The sequence below is a fragment of the Schistocerca cancellata genome, chromosome 6, assembly GCF_023864275.1.
Source record: "Schistocerca cancellata isolate TAMUIC-IGC-003103 chromosome 6, iqSchCanc2.1, whole genome shotgun sequence".
NCBI lineage: Eukaryota > Metazoa > Arthropoda > Insecta > Orthoptera > Acrididae > Schistocerca > Schistocerca cancellata.
The window spans coordinates 300,273,812-300,298,882 of NC_064631.1; the positions used below are offsets into that span (position 1 = coordinate 300,273,812).

Here is a 25,071-nt window from a genome sequence, read left to right on the forward strand (position 1 = left end):
GCAAATTTTATCATGGGAACGACAAAAATGTAGGTTTGTAATCGAAATCACGCCTCTCTGAAGAATAAAAAGGGCAAGGCATCTGGGGCGAGTAAATCGTCCTTTTCTTGCAATTTCAGCGGAACTCTGTAACCCAGATTGTTTTTAATAATGCACATCTGGTACTGAAACTCACCATACAACTTTTTTTCTACATCTGTATGATTTGAGAAGTACGAAAAGAAACACATAAAATAGCGCACCATCGTTTTGATCTTACGAGTGAACGGCAATATGTATTCATGTTGAAGTTCATTAAACATATTGATAATCTATACCCCTTTTGACGAGTAGTCAGACAGTTTTGCAAATCATAAAAATGGTCACAGCTTCAGAGCTACAAAACTGTCTCAACAAGAGCCACTATTCCAGACCCAAAACGAAGAATAGTTCTACTGATTAAAATGTGGTTAATTTCTTTTATGAGCTAGTTACAGTTACTCGTCAAGATGTGAACAGATTGTATCTTTAACTCATTAGAAGATATTTAAGGTGAAGAAGCTCACCACTTCACTCTGAATCGCGATAGGAACAAAAAGAAAATCCTTTTGTAGATTTCCATTCCAATCGTTCACTATGAAAAGTGTGATAGGTTGTGGTATTTTGCCAAAATTGCAAAGGAATTGTTAATTTCCTTTGAAGAGACATAATAAATTATGAGTAATAACTATGTTTCTCTTGCTGATGTGTTTAATTTTGCTTCTTTTGCCAAAACATAGTAAAATTTCTACAAGCTCACCTTACTGACATACTATGCTGTAGCTGCTATGGCGGAATCTTGAAAAAAGTGTCGTGTTGAACAAGCATTGCTGAACAGAAAGGTCAATAGCTTATGGGTAAGCTAACTGTGTACGTCTGCAATATCGTAAGTGAGGAAATTCCATTTTCATTTTCATACTATCAAATTCTTATATCTCTAGCTGTTGATAACTCTAAACAAGTTACAGTATTGCACCGAAAAAAGATAAAAACTGTAGATACTGTTATATCGCCGTTGATAAGAAAGTTTTGTGTATTAACTATGCAGCAAAATACTTATCTCTTTGCATGCTATAATTTTCCGAAACTTTGTATTGATATCTCCAAAAATTTAGGAGATACAATAGACGTTTTGAGAATTTAAGCCTTACTGTATAGTTACTGGGTGTGGGTGTATGCGAAGCCGCTGTATAAAATCCATATCTTTTTGAGACTGGAGGCGCATATAGGTCTGCTACCAACTTTAAAGAAAAATTTAACTCGTTAGCTGAATTTCATACGCAGCAATATATGATCCAATATGCGCCAAATGCAAAGTCTTAACGACATTTATTTTCACTGCAAATTTTTCGAATTTCGAGCAATGTTTAACTTAATGCAAAATATCACAATAATTACAACGAATAACGAAGTTATAGGCATTTCTCATTGAAGCTGACATACAAAGCTCTAAGTAACGTAAAACTGAAATTGTTTTACGGAATAGTTTTTGTAAAATCTTCTGAGAAGGACTGCAGGTTTCGCGACTCGATTTTGTCAGTCCAGAGCAGTGTGTCACTGGCGCTGGAAGTGCCTCGTACGTTCCGGCTCGCCTGCAGGATCGTGTGTGCACCAGATGGCGTCACCTCCCAGCTGCCCTTGTATGCTGCCTCATTTCATAATAAGGGCTCTATCTTAGGACTGGTTGAAGCCGCCGCACGTTCACTACCACTATACAGGGACTCACTTTCCTTCTGTGGGCGCCCTAACAACACATACAACCAAGTAGAGTTAGAATTCAACGTTCATTCCCGGAAAACCAAGCTGAGCATTGAAATCGATTACCTATGTAACGAAGGCTTCAATATCGAGATTCTAACCGCCAATCCTCCCGCCAGGTGGGATGTATTTGAGTCTAATGGTAATCCCCATCTTATGTGTTTCCCGAAATCCATGGAGCTGCAGCTGTCAGAGGCAGAATCTTGTGCCATGGAGATAATACCATCATCTACATCCAGATAAATAGGATGAAAAGGTATGACACGACATAGCCACCCTCTGTGAAACTGAAGAAGAATTATAGGAAATGTACAGAGTATGGATTGAGAATAAACTGAAGGAAGACGGAAGTATTGAAGAGTAGCAGAAACCGGGAACCAGTTAAAGACATCTGCTGCCTTGGAAGCAAAGTGAATGACAAATGAAGTAAGGGGGACATAAAAATCTGATTGGGGCAAGCAAAAAAAAAAAAAAAAGCATTCCTAACCAAGAGAAGTCTACCAGTATCAAGGTCCTAAATATAGGGCCTTAATCTGAGGAAGAAATTTTTCAGAATCTACAATTAGACACAGCACTGTACGACAGTGAATCATGAATTATGGGTAAACCAGAAAAGAAGAGAATCCAAATGTTTGAGATATGGTGTTATAAATGTATGTTGAAAGTTATGAGGAAGTTTTCTACGGAGTCTGCAAAGAAAGAAGCAGATAAACTCTGAAAGAAGATGGGACAGGATGAAAGCATAGGTATTAAGACATCAGGGAATAACTTGCATGGAACTAGGGGGAGCTGTAGAGAGTTGGAAACTGTAGGGAAGAAAGGAAGTAAGTAATGTGTGGGCGAAGGTAGCACAAAAGTGAAATTCGTAGCTGCATCGAATCTGACCAGAACACTGTGACCCAAAAAGGAAAAGCCTACATTTTTACTCCACAAGCCACAATACATTGAATGGAGGATGAAACTTCATACCAATATTACAGAGCATAATCTCTATTCCACTCGCACATGGAACGATCGGAAAATACTAGTACTGTTCATACGTCTCCCTGCTCTTTGTTATATCATTCTGATTCCTATGTTAAATGTACGATGTTGTTGTCGTGGTCTTCAGTCCTGAGACTGGTTTGATGCAGCTCTCCATGCTACTCTATCCTGTGCAAGCTTCTTCATGTCCGCCGCTCGTGGTCTCACGGTAGCGTTCTCGCTTCCCGAGCACGGGGTCCCGGGTTCGATTCCCGGCGGGGTCAGGGATTTTCACCTGCCTCGAGATGACTGGGTGTTTGTGTTGTCCTCATCATTTCATCATCATCCAGGAAAGTGGCGAAATTGGACTGAGCAAAGGTTGGGAAATTGTACGGGCGCTGATAACCACGCAGTTGAGCGCCCCACAAACCAAACATCATCATCATCTCAAGCTTCTTCATCTCCCAGTACCTACTGCAGCTTACATCCTTTTGAATCTGCTTGGTGTATTCATCTCTTGGTCTCCCTCTACGATTTTTACCCTCCACGCTGCCCCCCAATACTAAATTGGTGATCCCTCGATGTCTCAGAACATGTCCTACCAACCGATCCCTTCTTCTAGCCAAGTTGTGCCACAAGCTCCTCTTCTCCCCAGTTCTGTTCAATACCTCCTCATTAGTTATGTGATCTACCTATCTAATCTTCAGCATTCTTCTGTAGCACCACATTTCGAAAGCTTCTATTCTCTTCTTGTCTGCCGGCCGAAGTGGCCGTGCGGTTAAAGGCGCTGCAGTCTGGAACCGCAAGATCGCTACGGTCGCAGGTTCGAATCCTGCCTCGGGCATGGATGTTTGTGGTGTCCTTAGGTTAGTTAGGTTTAACTAGTTCTAAGTTCTAGGGGACTAATGACCTCAGCAGTTGAGTCCCATAGTGCTCAGAGCCATTTGAACCATTTTTTTCTCTTCTTGTCTAAACTATTTATCGTCCATGTTTCACTTCCATACATGGCTACACTCCATACAAACACTTTCAGAAACGACTTCCTGACATTTAAATCTATACTCGATGTTAACAAATGTATCTTCTTCAGAAACGCTTTCCTTGCCATTGCCAGTCTACATTTTATATCCTCTCTACTTCGACCATCATCAGTTATTTTGCTCCCCAAATAGCAAAACTCCTTTACTACTTTAAGTGTCTCATTTCCTAAACTAATTCCCTCAGCATCAACTGACTTAATTCGACTACATTCCATTATCCTCGTTTGGCTTTTTTTGGTGTTCATCTTATACCCTCCTTTCAAAAAAATGTACGATGGTGGCAGCATAATAGTCAGTCGCACAGCATTCTTTGAATACGGGATTTCGCGAGGACTACCTCGTCTTTCTTCCGAGGGTTGCCGCTTCCCCAAACATATGTTCCACTTTCGTATAAACTGTGTTGTCTTCTATTTCCATACCTCCAGAGTGATGTGATATTAGAAAAATGACAAACTTTAAGTGGCTATAGAGGTTGTCTTGCGAAACAAATTGAGGACAGGAATCCATTTTGGGAAACGTCATCCAACGCCGGTAAAGAGTGCCGAGATTGTAGGGGCCGACGACTGCCCAGAGCAACCCCTTCGGCACCAGTTGCGACCTTGTACGATGATACGGAGCTTTACAGTTTCCAAGACTGCAGTAGTGACAGGTGGGAATGTGTTCGACGCCAGTTAAAAGTAAATGCCGTGTGGCTAGGGCCTCCCGGCGGGCAGACCGTTCGCCTGGTGCAAGTCTTTCGAGTTGACGCCACTTCGGAGACTTGCGTGTCGATAGGGATGAAATGGTGATTATAAGGACAACACAACACCCAGTCCCTAAGCGGAGAAAATCTCCGACCCAGCCGGGAACCGAACCCAGGCCGTTAGGTATACATTCCGTCGTGTTGACCACTCAGCTACCAGGGGCGGACGACGCCAGTTAACTTCCTCTATGCTGTCAGTCCATTGCGAGAATTTCCGCTTCCTGTCCGTCAGCGTTTGCTGCCGAAAGGGTTGCCTAACAACAGCCGTTAGCCCCTGTAACGTAGTCGCCCTGTGGGACTGCGAAGTGACTGTATCAACCAAATAAATACTATATAATCAGTTTTACGAGAGCTTGATATAATGTCAAGTGGAGATATGTAAAAATTGTCAGCGAAACCTATAATTTTAACATTTTTTATATCAGTTTAGATACTACAGGTTGAAATTAAAATATTAAAATGAAATTAGTTTTGGCAAGAAACTGCGAATCCGACTGAGAACACACATGCAATGTTGCGATAAGTGTAGATAGCAGAAACCGTGAGCAAGAAAAAAAGTTTTTAGGGCTGGTCTGAAGGCTTTCAGAAATGTCACAAGTAGCTGTGCCGCATTGGAATAGATTGTTAACAAGTACGACCGACAACATTAAGCAACTGCGACATATGCCGATGCAGTCATTCTGGAAACAACCCCCTAAGCTGTGGATAAGCCATCTCGTCGCCAATTATTTCTTCCAGTAGTGCTTGTCCCACAAGGTATGCATGAAGAAATTTTGTGGAATTTGGAATCTGGAAGATAGAAGAGGCACTGGCGAAAGTACAGCTGTGAGGGCAGGCTGTGAGTCGCCCTTGCATATCTCAGTCGGTAGAGCACTTGTCTGCGAAAGACAAAGGTTCCAGGTTAGAGTGAAGGTTGATCAGCCAGGCAGTTTCAAATGTAATGTAAGAAAAATACTTAAAACATCCTGAAGGTACCATATTCAGCAACCTATAGTGGAACGATCACATATGTTCTGCATATACTGCAAGTTGATGACAGTTTCATTATAAGTATACGTAGAAAGTGTAATTAAGCTGCAATGGAGGTTAGATTACAAACGTTCGACCGTTTCTCGAATACTGATCCGCAGTCTGGAATTAATACAGAAGATAGAGAAGACCCAAGGAAGAGCGACTCGTTTCATCGCAGTATCATTCAGTTAGCGTAACGAATATTCTCATTCTACTTCAATCAGTAAGGCAAGGGCGAAATGATCAAAGATTTTTGTGTTTGCATTTTAAACTCATTTCGGAGGCACTTGAAACTTCCGAAGTGAGTTTGTCAGGGAATTTTTTCTTCTACTGTTATAGCTGCAGGTAAACGTGGGATCGTTTAAGGCACCTGCGGGGTTGTACCATAAAAACAGGTTCTCAGGTCGCAGTGACAAGAAAAGGAAATCACGCGGAAGGAATAATCCAATATAGGCGAAATTTGGTACACACACGCATCTTCAGAGTGTATGTAAAACTAGAGTCCTCATTAAGTACTACGGCTAGAACGTCCCCTGCGTGTTTTACTGTTGTCAACACGTGACCGTCTTTACCAGTTCTGACACAGTATATAAAGCCATCCATTGCGTCAAATGACTAGTGAACACTTTGGAGGGCCTGAGAGATTTCCGCGTGCTAGGATGAGACAACGTTAGCAATATCTTACAGAGTTTGAAAGTGGCGTCTCTGTGGCTCTACATGTGGCAGGCTCTTCGAATCGTCCAGTATGCACTCATGTCGGCAAAATGTTGGCTTGAATGAGAAAGTGAAGTTCCTGACCGGCCACGTCTTATCACACCAAGAGAAGATCGCCGTTTTGTGCGCGAGAGACATTCTAACACTTTCATATCTGCGCCTGGACACAAGTAATAGATTCGCTACAACAAACATCTGTGTGATATCCGGCAGAAGGGTCAAGCAGAGGCTGGGCTGCTAAATCCACGACCCACGAGAAGGCAGTCCTTAACACAGCCTACGACACACACGGCTGCGTACGCGGGACTTACGGGTGGCTGACGGATTACGTCCTTCCACTTTCGTCGAAAGATCTCGCTTCTGGACTGACTCGGAGGACCATCGTCTGCGATTATGGCGGTGTTGAAGCGGAGAACATGTTGTGCTGAAGTTGTAGAGAAGGGTAGCGTGATGGTATGACTTCACGTCTGGTAGGAATTCAGGGACTTCTGAGGGCACAGAAGTACGCAACATACGTACTGTGTATCTGTCACCTCTGATAGCATCTTTCAACAGGAAGCTCGTCCTCACCTCTCACGTGTCTCTATGAAATACCTGTATGATGTTAAGGTACTCCTTTGGCCAACAACCCTCCTAAGCTATCCCTGAAAAGACATATGTGGGAGCACTTCACATCCCCATCGCAGCGCCAATATCTAGGATGGAGAAGACCGTTGTGGATCGATATACCTCAAAAGAGGATACAGTAGCTGCTTGATACCCATCACAGTCGAATCTAGGCCCAAAAGGGTGCACCTAATCGCAAGGGACCAGTATTGTGCCCGAACTGCCCAATTTGCTGCTTATTTAACTTGATTTTGCGACCACTGAACTGGCACCTGTAAACTGACGACACGTGAAGATTCATTTAACTTCCTCCTCTGCTAGGTGCTTAACTCTTTTTTGTCACTGAGTGTTCCAAATAGCCTCCCTCCGCGCCCAAAAGCAATTGGCACTTAAGGCGGTCTTCTGGACGTATCAAGAACCTGAGTTAATGGTGGAATGGTTGTAAAACAGATTGTTTAGTGCAGAGTCGCTGTTCTCTCTGACAGAAAGAAATGGGCTCGTGGAGGGCCGCGGCAACGACTGCTGCCGCAGTTAGGAACATCTGTAGCCAGGGAGACCGAGGTTCCGCAAGAGGGCCACGCCGAGCTGTCTGGGTGGCCCACTCCGCTAATGGAGGGCGAGACGCCGAATGACAAGCCCGCAGATAGCGGCAAATGGGATCCTGAGGCCGGCTGATGGCTACGACCGGACCACACCTCGCAAGCTGCGTCTCGGTACCGAGACGGAATGACTCTAAAAAAAGAAAAAAAATAGTCGAGTAACTGCAGACGAGATACACCGACCACATCGGAGTGCCGGCGCATTTCTCCGCGACCAATAAAGCCCATAAAGGATCGACGCTAGATCGCCAGGCCAACTCCAGAAGCCAAAGGAGGAAACGTCGTTAAACGGACGACAATTTATTACCTAATCAGAGGGAACATGCCATTAAACGCGACTCGAGGAAATACTATTTGCCCGCAGTGTAATTTGTCGCGACACGATTCCGATTATATGAGATTGGGCGGAGAATGTGCGCATGCACTAGCGAAACCGGAAATTCCCATTTACATTTGAATGGAGGAGTGGCTTGAAGTGACACGGAATGGACCGCGACAACAATATCTGCTGCCGGACGGAATAATGAATACAGATACTTCCGTAGCTTATTGCTCCATTCCTTTCCTTGCGTTGTGTGTTTTCGATTAGCAGATGCACATTCTGGGGGGGCTTATCATTAGCTGAGTCTTTTTTGTTCCCTGTGTTAGCGGGGCATACTTTACAGTCAGCAGAAATGGAAATTTAGCCTCTGTTTGCTACCACGAACGTCAGCGGGTAATTCTTTTAAAGCTGATACGGTTTCCTGTACGTGATTATTCTTCAGTCAAAGTCTGTGTGTTCGCATGTTAGCTTCTCAAATTATTTTCGTTTGTACATGAAATGAAGTGTATTATCCAATCAATTGAAGTTTTTAATATAATTGTATAGGCATAATTGTATAGGCATAATTGTAAAGGCATAATAGCAGATATACAGAGTGTCCGGGATAGAGGTAATTGGCAGACTTGTTGGTGTGTCAATGCGATTTGTCCATCGAATATACAAGTAAACCTTGCAAACATGCTATGCAACACAGGGTAACAACAGTGGACGTTAAAAGGTCCTAAAATACAGAAGGCAGAGGGTCATGCCTTGTCATGGCAGTCGTTTTCAAAGCATATTGCTGCTGTCAATTTCCGAGTGAACGCTGTGAAGGGCACTGAATGCAATGGAAATTTGTAATCAGGAACTTCCCGATAGACCATTGATCACTGTGACACATGAAACTGCTCTTCGTCAACGGTCACAACATCGCAGAAAGTGATCAGCTGACTGGAGCTGTATAATGTGGTCCGAAGAGACGTAATTTTGCGTATTTTGAAGTGCTGCAAGGCGTCGAGTTCATCAACGTCCAATAAGGCGTATAATCCACAGTATGTGGTGGACATACAGGGTGTTCCATTTATCTGAAGACCGCCTGCCCGGGGTACTGCAGGCCGGGGTACTGCCGGTCGAATGGGTCCCGCGTGACCGCACTATACTCCCCTTTTCTTGTGGGTTTAGGCCTGAAGGCCGGAGAGACATATGTACCTTGTCGGCCAGTGACATTCGGGCAGTGAAACAGGCATCACGAGTGTAACAGCAAAGTTTGCGAACGCAACGATATCAAGAGCTAATCATTCAGTTCCACAACGAGTGTTTATTTGCGATTCTACATCTACATATATACTCTTCTAGCGTCCGAGCGGTGTGTGGCGGAGGGCACAATTCGCAACAAAGTCATATTTCCCCCCCCCCCCCCACCCTGTTCTACTCGCGGATCGCGCAAGAGAAAAACGACTGAACGCCGCAGTACGAGCTCTAATTTCCCTTATCTTTGAACGGTGATCATTGCGCGATTTGAAAGTTAGTGGTAGTAATATATGCTCTACATCCTCGGCGAAGGTCGGATTTCGAAATTTAGTGAGCAACCCCTTCCGTTTAGCGCGTCGTCTGTCTGCAGTTGTGTCCCACTTGAAACTTTCTATGAGATTTGTAACGCTCCCGCGGTGGCTAAATGTAGCAGTCACGAATTTTGCCGCTCTTCTTTGGACCTTCTCAATCTCTTGAATCAGACCCAACTGGTAAGGGTCCCATAAAAACGAACAATAAGACTGGATGAACTACAGTATTGTAAGCAAATTCTTTGTTAAAGGACTGCATCGCTTCAGGATTCTACCAATAAACCGCAATCTAGAGTTCGCCTTGCCCGTTAGTTGTGTAATCTGATCATTCCATTTGAGATCATTTTGAATAGTCACACCCAGATACTTGACGGATATTACCGCTTCCAAAGACTGGGCATTTATTTTGTACTCGTACATTAATGGAGATTTTCGCCTTGTTATATGCAGTAGGTTACACTTACTAATATTGAGAGATAACTGCCAGTCATTACAATACGCAGTTATCTTCTGAAAATCCTCACTGATTTGTTCACAACTTTCGTGTGATACTACTTTCCTGTAGACTACAGCATCATCGGCAAACAGTCTAATCCCACTGTCAATGCGTACAGATTCCGCTCGTACTGTTCGCAGAAGATCAAGTTCCGAGTCGTGATGCAGTTCACAAACTAGTCAATAAATTTCGTGAAATGGGAAGCGTTCAAGACAAGAAGAGTAAACGACGACTTACAGTGCTCACAGGAGTTCGTCTCGACGACATTGCACACCGCCTGAAAAATTCCCTTAAAAAGTTTCTTAGGCGTCTTTGGCAGCAAGCAGAAATATCGTCCACCTCTGTACAAAGAGGTACGCTAAGCCTCTATAAAGTATCAGTCGTACAAGAACTTCGACCTAGTGATCCCGCGCACAGGGTTAAGTTTTGCGAATGAGTCTTAAAACAAGTGCATGCTGGTGAAATGGCTCCATAGACCTGTTGGGCTTCATGAGGAACCCCTTCATGATCAGAAAACAGGGCTGTGGCGCGCACCTTAGTGGTGACAGAATAATAGAACGAATTTTTTTAATGACACAGTTACAAGTGAAAGATATGTACAAAACATTTTGCGACGGTATTTTAATGAACTGAGTGAAAGAGAACGAAGCTTCGCATTTTTTCAACAGGACTCGGCAAGGGCTCATATGGCCAATGTTTCTTTGCAGGCAGATCACGTTGTGTTCGATGAAAGAGTGATTAATAACAATATCTGGCACGCTAGAAGTCCTGATTTAGCTCCGTGCGATTTTTATTTGTGAGGTGCACTGAAGTGCTAAGTGTACACAACAAATCCCCACACGATAGAGGAACTCAAGAGTAATACCCGTGGATCAATTAATTCAATATCTCAGAGAGAATTACATCGTGTGATTAATAATTTCTTGACTAGATGTCAGAAATGAGTGGTAAATAATGGCAGGCATTTCCAGCATCTCATTACGTGACGTGGGTGAGTAAAAAATTTATTTGCTTAATTTTAAATGTAGTCATGTCGTACTGCAGCAGTAGACGGGCGACACGGCATCTGACCGCAAAGGCGGTCATCAGACAAATGGAACGCGCTGTAGTTCAGACCAGAAATTTTTCCGTGATGTTTTGGGTGTGTTGTTTTGCATGATAACTTGGGGCCACTGATTTAGGTTATCATACACGAACCTGGACTTTTGTTTTAGCATTCTCAGAGGCCAAGTAGTGGTCTTTATGTGTATATCATGGTGAGTACGTTGTGGACATTTCCAAGATGGCAATAGTCGTGTTCTCAGAGCAGCAAGCATGTGTTCCTAATTTGAAGAACACTCAATCACCCGACCACACCTCGACTGGTCCGCTGAATAACCTGATCTTAATCCCGCAGAAAATGTAGGGGCTATTTGTAAATGTCAGACAGGAGTGCAATTTTGTAGCTTTAATCATAAATGAGTAACTTCATGGCAGATTAAAACTGCGTGCCAGACCGAGACTCGAACTCGGGACCTTTGCCTTTCATCCTGTGCAGGAGAGCTTCTGCAAAGTTTGGAAGGTAGGAGACGAGGTACTGGCAGAAGTAAAGCTGTGAGGACGGGGCGTGAGTCGTGCTTGGGTAGGTCACTTGGTAGAGCACTTGCCCGCGAAAGCTAAAGGTCCCGAGTTCGAGTCTCGGTCTGGCACACAGTTTTAATCTGCCAGGAAGTTTCACATCAGCGCACACTCCGCTGCAGAGTGAAAATCTCATTCTGGTATAAATGAGTAGTTTATCTAGATATGAAATACCTAAAGATATGTGTGGACTTCCTTCCTCCCTTAATTGAGGCCATTATCAATGCTAGAGACGGTATAATACGAATAAGGAATTTTATTCACATCTTACACGTCACGGACTTCAGAAATAGAGGTGAGCTTTCTCAGGGGGCGGGGTATGAGCTTTAGGTATGACGGTCGCGTCCCGTGTTGTGGGCGCCGCGGAGGCGTGGCAGAGGGCGCGGCGAACACACGCCTGGCTGTATGGCTGTGCCGCCGATGCTATCGCCCCCCACGTTGCCTTATCCCTCGCCCCCTTATTCCTCGTTTCACTTTCTCAACTTCCGCTGCGTGCAGCTTACCCATTCAGCCTCCTGCTGCCTCTCACAGTATTTTGCTTCGCTCGTGTGAGTGGGATACGTGACCTTTTCTTTTTTTAAATGCAATTTCACATGACGCTGCTCTTTTACTTGTCTTGTAGAGGAAAAAAGTCCTTCAAATAGATACTGTTTCTTTCCTGAGCTTTATTTGCGGACCAATTTCGGAAAATTTGTATTCATTCTCAGCGCTGTACAAAGAGAGAAAGAAGGCTTGTAGACTATAAAATCGATTTCGAACGAATTTTATCTTTTATTTCATAGCCTGTTTTCGTCTATACCAGTGGTTCCCAACAGGTGGTCCGCGGACCCTGAGGGGTCCGCGAGCTATGCCAGAGGGCTCCGCAAGATGCTATTAGAATAAAAAATATATTAAATATATTTCATATGATAACAATTTTTTTGTTTTGGCCGCTTCCTGCATGAGCAGAGCTTTAGCGAACGTTAACTTCTGCGTCTAGCGTTTTCCTAGAGCCAACTGACAGTAGAACATTCTAGCACATCAGCACGCAAGGACTACAAGAAACTTGGAGATAAGGCAATGAAAAAGATCCTTCGATTTGCAACCACATATCGGTGTGAGCAAGCATTTTCTTCCATGTGTTTCATGAAAAACAAATATAGGAATCGGCTCGACATGCGGTCGGATTTCAGAGTGAAAGTTTCAAGTTTAGAACCTAATATTTCAGAAATAATGGACTCATAATTGAACTCATCTCATTAAGAACTGAAAATTAAAACTAAGTGTATACTGATGGAGTACTCTGTTGTAACTGTATTTTTTCAAATAATTAATACCTTGTATGAAATTAGTGTTTTCTTATTTTTCACACTTGTCTACTCAATGCAATCTCAAGTGTAGTACTCTTGAAAGAACAATACACACAGGTTTAATTTTTTCCTGTCATTTTCAGTTCATACTCAATTTTTATTTTTTTAACGGGTTTAGTATAACAAATATCCAGATTTGAAGTCAAAGATTTTGAGCAATAATCAAAAATATAATGATGGCTAAATTGAAAAAAATTTAAGCTCAGTATTTTTTCAATAATGAATATGTCAATGTTTTTTCTAAGTACCAAAAATAAAAATTGTATAAAAAGACACTCAATTTGGATTTTTTAGGTACTTGATACTGTGATATGACAAGCTACCAATCATGCTCGAAGAGGGGGTCCTCGAGAAAATTTTGTTGGGAACCCCTGGTCTATACCAACATTATCAGGTGTCTGTCATTGTAAACTTGCGCGTAAAACAGAAAGAACTTGTAGTCAAGGTAGGCACCATCGAAAGATGTGCAAACGTAATAAAACAGTGACAACAAATATAACTGACCTGTAGTATAGGGCACCTTCAAATAAATATCAGAAAATAATTATTCATTCAAAGTAGTGCAGCTATTGCTGGTATTTCCGAAAACATCCGTTGTGTCCTCAAGTCAAGGGTAAAACAGCTACAAATAGTGGATGACATTTTTCCTATTTTATCAGTTTACTAATGACTAATATTCGCCGAGCTGTCATAGCTTTAGTTGCCTGCTGCAAAGTCCGAATCTAAGTATTTTGCTTCCGCTTTGCAAGCCATGATTTTCAAGCTTGAATACATACTACGCAGTTATACGAATTATCTTTGATAAGGTCAAAAAAATAAAAAGTAAGCATTATATTCACGCACACGGGCTGTGAAATAGACGGAAAATCATTCATGAACTGCAGAAGAATGAGCCATCTACGAACTTGTCATTGCGATCAATTCAGCTTTGTAGTGTTTGTTAAGAAACTCACGAAGGTATCTTAGGCATTCATGTCATAAATGAAAAACATTTTCTGTAGACTCTGGGCATACGAGAACATGAACTTTAACGAAACTACACATCATACTGCTAACAAATGAAGGTAGAATGTTTACTATTACTGCAACATTACTGACGTAGGTAGGTGGTACTAATAGAGGAGTCCAGTCGCTGTAAATGAAGAGGATTGAAGGTAGAGTGTTAAAATATGAGGAGTCTGTACTTAGAGGCATAATTACTGACACAACCATATTTTTAAAAAGTGCCCTCTATCTTTTCCTTATCGGATCTACAATGCACGCCTGGAGACTTCAACGTAAGGCCAGAAAAGGAACACGAGGTTCACGACGAAAAAGTTCTAGAAATGTTGCTGTGTTTGCCTTTCCTTTTCCCTCCCACTCCTCCTCTCCGTCTCTCGTACATGTGTGTAATGTATCTTTGTTTGGGGACAAGATTTTCCCCCGTCACGAGCAATGTTTCTATTAAATATACACTGGAGTTCTTAAAATATTCTCAGTCTCAATATTCACTTGCCTCACATTCATTTCACTGGGATTTCGCTTACGAGAACCAAGTTCTATAACAACCACCTTTGCCTACATGGATAGGAAACAAAATATGGAAAAAAAGTTTATGCTACCACTTACTACGTTTCTTAATGACTCTATCGCTTATTTCCTGACAGGACAGTAAGAAGAGTTAATAATACCCCATTAGCTCCAGAATTCTTCCGGAGAAAGCGAAAGAGGACCGTTACCTGTGAATAGGAAACCTCTTAATTAACGCCTCACTCTTGTGTCCCAGTTCCGTGGCGCCACCCTGTAAGAATATGCCGCTCTTACACATGGCCCGCAGAGCGGCGAGCTGCGGGATAATAATACGTACACGGGAAATCCATTCCGTCACATCGATCGGAACCTAATAAAACAGGCGTTACTGTGGATCCACTCGTGCGTGGAGGAGATTAGGGCGGAGCAAGAGATCTCATAATTGGGGGCAGTACCCGCGGGGCCGCGTGTCTGAGGCGAGACCCACGGAGATAAGGCGCCATCTGGCCCTTAGCCGCACCCTGCTAACGAGCCATTAGTCGCTCTGATTGTCTCCGCTCACGACTACATGAGCCCCCTTAATCACTCTAATCCCTCACACGCACACCGATGCAAACGGGGTGCTGTGCGTAATAGTGACGTATCGCGCTCTTCTTCGATATATAGCAAAAAGTTTGGCTCAATGAAAGCTTCCTGTCCTGGCAGTGAGAGAATGATGTTTTGGGGTAAAAAAAAAAGGAGTTATTGTTGTTGTGCGCCAGTATGGAACCATCTACAACTACTGAATCAGATAAACAGGCAGATTCTGCAAAGTGTATCATGTAGCAATAAATGAAAAGGGTGAAAGAAAAAAAGATGTTAGAGGCCAACATTTCTAGTAAATATCGGGCCGAGTCTTATTCTTAAGTTACGTTTGCGGGATAATTGTTAAGTTGTGGTTACGAGCTGCCGCTACTTTCAATATGAAGTAGTGTTTTAGTTAGTACAGATGTATTTGAAACGTAAGATTTTCGATTAAGTGATCCTCTAACTGGGATCAAGCATCGTTCTTGTCCACCTTTACAACAAATACAGTACTAAGAAATACAATACTACATCAGGACGTTACAAGTTAAAATTTAGTGTACACTTGTCTCTGTTAAAGGAGATGTTCGAAGTGCTGTCCATGCACGCAGTGAGTATTCTTTTTTACATAGTCAACTTGAGGAGAAATTTTGCTTTTAAAGTGCAACATAACGGTTTGCTTTCTTGGCGTGTGACGTGCTGAACTATGGGCACAGTTTGGCTAAATATTTGATTCAAAAATAGTGTGACTGGTTTCAGTTTTCATCCTCACTAAGTTTCGCGTGCATTTCCATAGACTCATGTGCCATTTTCTGTGTCAGTAGCCTGTTAATTAAAGAAACGTGGAATGTGATCCTGGGATTCTTGATTTCAGGTAACGAAGACACTCAAAATGTTTAAAATAAAAACGATATTATGAAGTAGTGTTTATAAGCAGTTATCAACATCTGTGAACAGTACAGCAGCGTTCACACGATATTTCATTAACTATTTCGAACGCCTTTTTGTTGGAATTGGTAATCTAGTTCCTCAGTCAGAAATGTTTCTAACAGATAAGAGTAAATTAACCTCGATGATAGTAAAGAACCTCACCAGCAGGAGTGCTGGAGAGTGTCTACATTGACGATAAGCTGTGCACAAAACAGAACATCGCCGATTTATCTTTTGCTGAAACTCCTTGGGAGGCGTGGTAGATTAAAATTCAAACGACGAAAAGCGTCACACACACTTGTTTCCTGCGCAGTATCTCGTTTCATTGTGTAATGTTATCTAAGGTGTTGTGTAGGAACGCCTTGCGTGAATACGAAATCAGTCGAGGAACTCGACAGAATGGTGCTGCAGCCAAACAAAGTGCTTGTCTTTTGTTTTCGACATGGCTATTTAAAATCACTATCTCAATTTTGGGACTAAGGACTACGCCCACATCATTTAGTAACTAATCGTTTTAAGAAACTGGTATGTAAACAATATATTGGCCCTCCTGGGGTGATAAGCCAGACTTTGAACTTTGTTAGCACTGCTACAATAACAGCTTCTACCTTGACTTCACAAAACGTAGCAGGTGTTCACCTTAAAGGATATTTCATCAAAATTACCCAGAGATAAATCGCAAATTATGTTCTCAGTAATATAATCAGAATCTTGATTGTAGAGCTTTATAAAAAAACAGTAAGTGGTCCATTTTACATAAAAATCACATTTACGGCCTGACGAAATTAGTGTAAATGGAAGTATGCTCCAGTTACAAGAAAAGATTTTTTTGAGTCTCTTGAATGTTGAATGTACTAAAAAAATTTTCGGATGTTCAGGACTGCTTATGGTGACTCCCGTAATATTCAAATAAACTTTTAAGTGTTATTAATAGTTGCTACTAACGCAAACGCGAAAAATGACGACGCCAATAACTAGATCGAGATTTGAATGTAGGAAGACTGATTAGTTTAAATACATGGAACTGACAGTGACCCACAACCAAGACATATCGTCTCTAACAATGGCTAGTGGTACATAATAGTATTTATTTTTCCCTAACAAAATTACTTTATCTCGTACCACTTAATGAATCCTAAATAAATCGTCTGTAAGACAACACTCGAGAAACATGTCCATTAACAATAAAATACACCACCATGATGGACGCGTTTTGGAGAAAGATACGTCGCGAAACAAGGAATTTGGAGATGACTGCATAATAATTCACTTTTCACTATTTATAGCGATCAGCTCATCGGAAAAAAAACCAGTAGTCAGCCAGACTGGGACGGCCTGAGCATGTGGACGGATGGCTGCTACAGCTGTAGTAACAAAGATATTAACTGGTATCCCATTGGTCCCTTTCTAACAGTAATTTATCGTAGGTCGCTTCAGGTACCTAATGATTGAAAAAAAGCACACACCATTCCCGTTTTTAAGAAAAGCCGTGAAACAGATCCACGCAATTGTAGACCTATACCGTTGTGGTAGAATTATGGAACATCTTTTATGCTAAAGAATTATGAAGTTTTTGGAAAATGAACATCTCCTCTATAAAAATCAACATGGATTTCGCAAACAGAGATCCTGCGGAACTCAGCACGCTCGGTTTCTCCATGAGATCCGCAACGTAGTGGATAACAGGGCTCAGGTTGTTGCCGTGTTCCTTGATTTCAGTCAGGCATTTGACAGCGTCCCGTATTGCCGTTTAATAATAATAAAAAATAAAATAAAATGAAAAAAAAACGGCCTTACGGAGTATCGGAGCAGACTTTCGATTGGATTCAAGGCTTTCTTACAGATAGAACTCAACACGTCGCTCTTAACGGAATAAAAGCGACAGATGTAAAGGTAAGATCCGGATTACCACAGGGAAGTGTGATAGGACCGTTGCTGTTTACAATATATGTAAAAAGCGTCGGATGGTCTTTGAGGCTATTCGCAGATGATGCAATTGTCTATAACAAAGTAGCAACGGCAGAAGATAGGAAGGATTTGCAGAGCAAGCTGCACAGAATTGATGAATCGTACAATCACTGGCAGCCGACCGGGGTGGCCGAGTGGTTCTAGGCGCTACAGTGTGGAACCGCGCGACCTCTACGTCGCAGGTTCGAATTCTGCCTCGGGCACGGATGTGTGTGATGTCCTTAGGTTAGTTAGGTTTAAGTGGTTCTAAGTTCTAGGGGACTGATGACCTCAGGAGTTAAGTCCCATAGTGCTCAGAGCCATACAATCTCTGGCAGATGACCCTGAACGTAAATAAATGTAACATATTGTGCATACAAAGGAAAAGAAATCCACTACTGTACAGTTACACTGTTGATGACGAACAGATGGAGACAGCGTCTGCCGTAAAATATCTAGGCGTAGCTATCCAGAGCGACCTTAACAGGAATGACCACATAAAACAAATAATGGGAAAAGCAGATACCAGATTCAGATTCATTGGAAGAATCTTAGTGATACGTAACTCATCCACGGAAGAAGTAAGGCTTGTAAGGCGCTTGTTCGCCCGATTCTTGTGTATCGTTCATCTATCTGGGATCCCTATCAGGTAGGAGTAATAGAGGAGATAGAGAAGATGCAACAAAGAGCGACGCGTTTCGTTACGGGATCGTTTAGCTGGTGAGAGAGCGTTACGGAGATGCTAAACAAACTCCACTGGTAAACGTTACAAGTGAGGCATTGTGCATCAAATTTAGGGACAGGACTTTTCAGGAGGAGCCGGACAACATATTACTTTCCCGCACATACATCTCCGTACTGACCACGAGGAGAAAATTCGAGAAATTAGAGCCAATACAGAGGCTTACCAGCAAGCATTCTTCCCACGCGCTATTCACAAGTGGAACAGGGTTGGAAGGATCAGATACTGGTACCGAAAGTTCCATCCGCCACATACCATTAGGTGCTTGCGGAGTCTGATGTAGATGATGGAACAAACACCAAGTGGTGTTAAAGGGTGCCTACAGTAGACGCAATTATTTATTCGTTTCCTGTATTCCTTTCGTCTCTATTTGCTGTTTTCTTTTAGTCTCTTGACTAAACTGTAAGAAAACTTAGAAGAACTGACTATATGTTTAGAGACCTAGCAAAAGATCTTTGAAGAGGTGAAAGCCCACAACAGAATATTGAGCGTCAAAGGAAGAAAATAATATGTTTAATTTGGAAAGCCACAGCAGTTTACAAGAGGGCTTTCGCTACTATGGGTCGAAAGTATGCATTGTTGTGAAAATGGTGATAGAGGAACAAACTGTCATGCATTTGTTTCTCAGAATAGCTAAGTAAATAACTGTGGTATCTTCCAGACTTATCCAGGCGATAATATTTTCAGGAATTTTGGCTGAGATTTGTTCTTTAGACTGCTTGAAGTGCCGCAGCCTTGTCAAAGGCTAGTGAGCAACCTAGTCGTTAGCTTCGGTTATCGGTTAACTCAATTTTCTATCTGCGTTTGAAAGAACGCGATGAATGAATCACTTTCTTGATGTCGCGCAAGCACTAATAAATTATTCGCAGATAGATTCTCTGCTTCGTAGATATCGTCGGTGACAATAGTATTTCGAAAGCACAGATTAAAGTACGCTTGATACGGAAAGAGAAGCATTAGTTTAAAAAGTCAAAGGAAACCGTTGATTTTGAAAATGATTTGAATTTACAAATGTATTCTAGTTCTCACACATATGCATAACTGACACCTCATTTAACAGAGGGGAAAACAAATGGTCAGGCTGACGCTCTTCCTGCGGCGAACAGTATATTCGTAACTGGATCTTGTTCGAAGACTAGTCTGATGCATCCTGTCTATCTTCTGCTTATCTACTACAACATGTATCCATTTGAACAGGCTTCTATATTCATTTTAATTACTAATGGAAACAACTTCCGATGTGCCATTACACAGTTATTGGCTACAACCGGTACCGTTCTTAGAACTTCGGCTGTCCAAATTGTGCTGAAATCATGGTCTGATTATCGTATGTAGCGTTGTAGTTCAAATCCAACAACAATATACACCGACGTACTGCCGACCGCTTGGCGGAAGTATGGCGAGCAGGCACGGCATGCTGCGTACAATAAGATATTCTAAGAAAGAAACTGATCGTAACACAATACATGTGTAATATTTATTTCTTTTTAGCTAGCACCCTGTAATGTAATCATATAATTTATTTTAAGAAATAATATACTTGTTACACTAGCGACACTCGTCGGTACCATTGTGAACCTCTATCCTTTATTGGTCACCGTCTGTCAGTGCAATGGCGCCTTGGCTGCAGTGATGTGCTCTGTTGTGAGTGACATACGACAGAAGTGTGTGGTGAATAACTGTGTATATAGTGGTTTTAATTTTGACATGCCGATGCGGCAGTCTCCAGTCTGCAACGTACCTGCCAGTTCATAGCATTACTGCTATTTTAAGAAATATGAAATAAACTGTCCGTCGAGGTATGTTGTATTTCTCGTTTTTTTAAATTGTTTTATATTGCTACCTGGTAGTGTATATTACAATCGTTTTGTATACAGTCACAGTGTATGAATGTTTTCCAGATCTGCAGATGGTAACACCGATTACCGAAACCGGTTATCGAGAATAACGGTTATTATTAGTGATATCTGAAAAAAAGTTTATCTTCTCTAATGTGGATGTGAAATTATAGCCGCGCGGGATTAACCGAGCGGTATAAGGCGCTGTAGTCATGGACTGTGCGGCTGATCCCGGCGGAGGTTAGGGGCATGGGTGTGTGTGTGTAAGCTTAGGGACTGATGACCTTAGCAGTGAAGTCCCACAAGATTTCACTCACATTTGAACATTTTTTGGAACATTTGTGAAATAATACAGTTCAGGTGGTTTTCATTAGTCATTGACATTTGAATCAACTGTGGTCCTCAACACGATCAAGATTACTGTATGCAAGCCTCGGCCTCCCTGCTATTTTCGGCCCCCACATTTCTTTATTTCTTTCCATTACCGAATTGACGATTCGTCAATGCCTCAGAATGTGGACTACCAACCGATCAACTGTATTAGCCAAGTTCTACCAAAAAATTTATTTTTCCTGAATTTGATTCTGTACTTCTTTATTACTTATTGGATCAACTGTTATACTTTTCAGCATTCTTCTGTCGATCCATATTCCGAAAGCTTCTAATATCTTCTTGTCTGAACTGCTTATGATCCATGTTTCACATCCATAAAAAAAAAATACACTTCAGACAACCACCTTCGGAAAAGACCTCCTAACACTTAAAATTATATTACATCTTACGAAATTTTCCTTTTTTAGAAACGCTGTGCTTGTTATTGCCAGACTGCATTTTATATACTCTTTATTTTGGGTATCGTCAGTTGTTTTTCTGCCCATACCACCATCAACTTTTAGTGTCTCATTACTTAATATAAGGCTCCCAACATCACTCGAATTAATCATGCTTTGCATTAGTCTGATTTTTACTTCTGTTGACGTTCACCTTGTAAGCTCGTTCCGTTCAACTGATCTCCCAACTCCTTTGCCATCTCTGATACAATAACAATGTCACTCCCAAACGTCAAAGGTGTTATTTCCTCTCCCTGGACTTTAATTCCCCTGCGAAATTTGTTCTTAAATATCTGTATGTACCATACACAGTAACGTAGGGGAAAGGCTGCAGTTTTCTCACTCTCTTCTCAACAACTGCTTCTCTTTCATTCCCATTTCATTTCCTTCGACTCTTGTAACTGCAATCTGATTTTTTTTTTCAAGTTGTAGATAACCTTTCACCACCTGTGTGTTATAACTGACAGAAAGCCTGGACGGAGATATCAACCGGCGTCTTCCCGAATACGCCACATCACTCGGACATGGGTACGGATGGACTAAGCCAGAGATATTGAAGTCTGTGGAGCAGGCAGCGGGCTATATATGAAGAGATCAGGTGCACCAAACAAGCCCCAGTCTTCAATTAGGCAGTTTTCTGACCCTCCGAGACCAGAGCTGAATAACGCTGCCGGCCGCAATAAATAAACCCTCAGCCGGGCATAGTGAAAAACGAAGGGAAAACCATAATTATAATTACTCTTTTGTTATCCTCCGGAGCCGAGGATAACATGCCCTCCTGAAATGAGATATACTCCCCATTGTTCTCGCAGGAATTCAATTTGGAGAACACGCGGCTAATGTGGAACTTCCACACTCCGGCAGGTAGGGCGAGAGGCGAGAGGTGCGCCTCATTGGCCATTCCGGGCCAGCGCGTCGATTTATTGCCATTGGTCAGACCGGTTATTAGGGCAGCCGATAAGGGCGGCAATTAGCAACGCGGAGACAATGCGCCCATTGTAATGAGCGCGCCGGGGCGGGTCGGCCTTATTGGCTGTCATTAGACGAAATATGACGGCAGTCTCCACCTGCTCCGGTCTAGCTCCAGAAGGGCTCCAGCTAGGCTCCGGGCTCCTCTGGAGAGGGCCGCGTGGGTGCGGGCTGCAGGTCGCGATCTTTGTTCTCGGGTTGCGCGGTGCGGCGCTGCGTGGGCAGGCTGAGGGCTAGGCCGCGCTAGCTCGGCTACAGGCTGAGTTACGCCGGCGCCGACAGATGCTGCCTCAGCCGGGGCTGCTCTGAAAGCGATACGCCCCAACGTTAAGCGCCTCCGGGAAATCTGCTGAGCCCTGACAGAGCCCACTCGGTCGCCCGACTCGAAGAAAGAAGCTGTTCTTTAGGAGGCGATGTGTGGCATATCAGTACACAAAGCAGCAACCAATACTGGTCACATTTCAGAAACTCTCTACGTGGTGTCTCGAGCTCTCAGGGTCAATATTGCGAGGTGTATGAGAAAAGTAATGATACTGAGTTTTTATGTACCAAAATTTTTGATTTTTTATACAACAATATTGTCGCAGAAGGAGCTGAGGAGCACTGTGGTGTAGTGGTTATAATACTAACTGTTTCATGGAGGGTCGTGAGTTCAAAACTCACCTGTACTGTACATATTTAATTTCTTTTTATGTACTAAGATGAAAACTGTGCTTTCGGACATGTCCGAAAGGGCAGATACCATCAGTGACCATGCAGCTCGTTAAAATGAAATTACAATGAAATGAACGCCCTTAGCTGCTTACAGGCGTTGACATACGTCAACGGGGACAGATGAAAATGTGTGTCCCGACCGGGATTCGAACCCGGGATCTCCTGCTTACATGGCAGACGCTCTTATCCATCTGAGCCACCGAGGACACAGAGGATAGCGCGACTGCAGGGATTTATCTCTGACACGTCCTCCGCGAAACCCACATTCTCAACGTATGGTCCCGCACTACATTCGTAGTGCCCCCGTCCATTATACTCATTACTCGCGGCGCGTTGCCGATTCCCGTAAGAGTTCGGGCACTGTTTGTGCATTCGCACAGAAGAAGAAGATGGTTAAGTGGCCGGTGAGCCTTAAATATTTATATACTAAGATGGTATCTCTTACGGGAATCGGCAACGCGCCGCGAGTAATGAGTATAATGGCGGGGGCACTACGAATGTAGTGCGGGACAATACGTTGAGAATGTGGGTTTCGCGGGAGGCGTGCCAGAGATAAATCCCTGCAGTCGCGCTATCCTCTGTGTCCTCGGTGGCTCCGATGGGTAAGAGCGTCTGCCATCTAAGCAGGAGATCCCCGGTTCGAGTCCCGGTCGGGGCACACATTTTCATCTGTCCCCGTTGACGTATGTCAACGCCTGTAAGCAGCTGAGGGCGTTCATTTAATTGTAATTTAATTTCTATATTCGGTTCGAGTATATTCTAGAAGTATCCACAAATGTCAAGAATCATTGTACTCGAGTGTTCTGTAGCTGTATATATACTGTATGTGGTCTGGCCGGAGGCAGTTTGCTCCGCGCTCTTGTATGTGCAAGTGCTGAATAAGCCTTCGTTAAGTGAAGTTAGTGTTCGTCATTCATCTAACTACATCTTCTTCTGAGTGACATTATTGTCCCCTTCAAAGTACTTCCCTCGAGCAGCTATACATCGGCGGAGGCGTCGTTCCCAGTCTTTGTAGCAGCGCCGAAAGGCTTCAACTGCTACGACCTGCCACATGTCGGTCACATTCTTTCGAAAGTTCTCCAGGATCCCAAAATGACGTCCTTTTAAGACCTATTTCAATTTCGTGAAAAGAAAAGGTCACAGGGAATAACATTAGGCGAACAGGGGGCTATGGAACAAAAGGAATGCTTTTTGAGGTCAAAAATTCCGTGATGGAAGTGGCCGTAACACATGGGGCTTTGTCACGGTGCAGCATCCACTTCTCTACAGTGTCCAGTCTCACTCGATTCACCCTTTTCTCGAGTCTCTTAAGGAAGTGTCTGTTGAAAGTCTCTCTTAGAGAGGTTCATTTTCAACGTGTTCTCGGCCTTCCAGAAATTATTTGTGCCAGCGAAAAATTGTGCTCTTTGTAAGGAATGATGCCCATTGGCCTGTTTCAACTTTTAATAGGTCATACTCCACGGATTCCACAAGTTTAGCACTAACTTAATGGTATAACGTTGGTCTAAATTCCGCTGTTCCATTTTCGTAACACACAACAAAACCACAGCTTCACTGATAACTCTCAAAAATCACGTGATGGTTGGACGGATAGCCGTCAAGAAATCTCGTTCCGGTGTCTTTCCCTTGCGCATTAAGAATATTGTTACGTATGCTTTCGTGAATAGTAATCTCCAGTTCTTCCAGCAAGTTGAGTTTTCGTCCTTTCTTTTCTATCTGTAGGACTTCTAAGTCATCTTCTATTCCATTAAGCGGATAATCCGTTCCGTGCACTTAGTCCAAAACAGCCGATGTGTCATAGTTCCTTAGTCTAAATGCATCTTTATGTTCCTTGTATCTAATCAAAAATGTCTTTCCGTCTGCCCAATAAACTTTGCATCACAGGACGCGCACTATATTTTATAAATCCCCGATATTTTCTTTTTTTTATCAAAATATTGCTTTAGGCTATACCTGATTAGATTAATTGTCCGAAACGCTACTGTGACACCGAGAGTTTTAAAAATACACACTATATTTTTGAAACTATTCGAGAGCATGGCAAAGTACCGTTTTCTTCTTCGTTATGTTTATCCTTTCTATTGTTATAGCTTTTGCGCAGGATTCTATTAACAATACCTACTTTTTAACGGTTGTTAACCGCTATTTTCGTAATGACGCTTGATTCCGTATCTTTATCCTGTTGCTCTCTGTCACAACGAGTGCCCTGTGTGGTAAGATACTGAAAGAAGCCTCTTTGTAAACATACGGAC

The 25,071-nt window shown here is 42.7% G+C and overlaps 1 protein-coding gene and 1 non-coding gene across 2 annotated transcripts in view; both read right to left on the reverse strand.

The window, feature by feature from the left end:
- The window catches only part of LOC126088302 (protein Wnt-2), a 529,210-nt gene that overhangs the window by 178,755 nt on the left and 325,384 nt on the right, over positions 1–25,071 (reverse strand). The window lies entirely within an intron of this gene.
- On the reverse strand, positions 22,951–23,026 carry Trnat-ugu (transfer RNA threonine (anticodon UGU)). Its single transcript has one exon. It is a non-coding gene; the product is annotated as a tRNA-Thr (tRNA).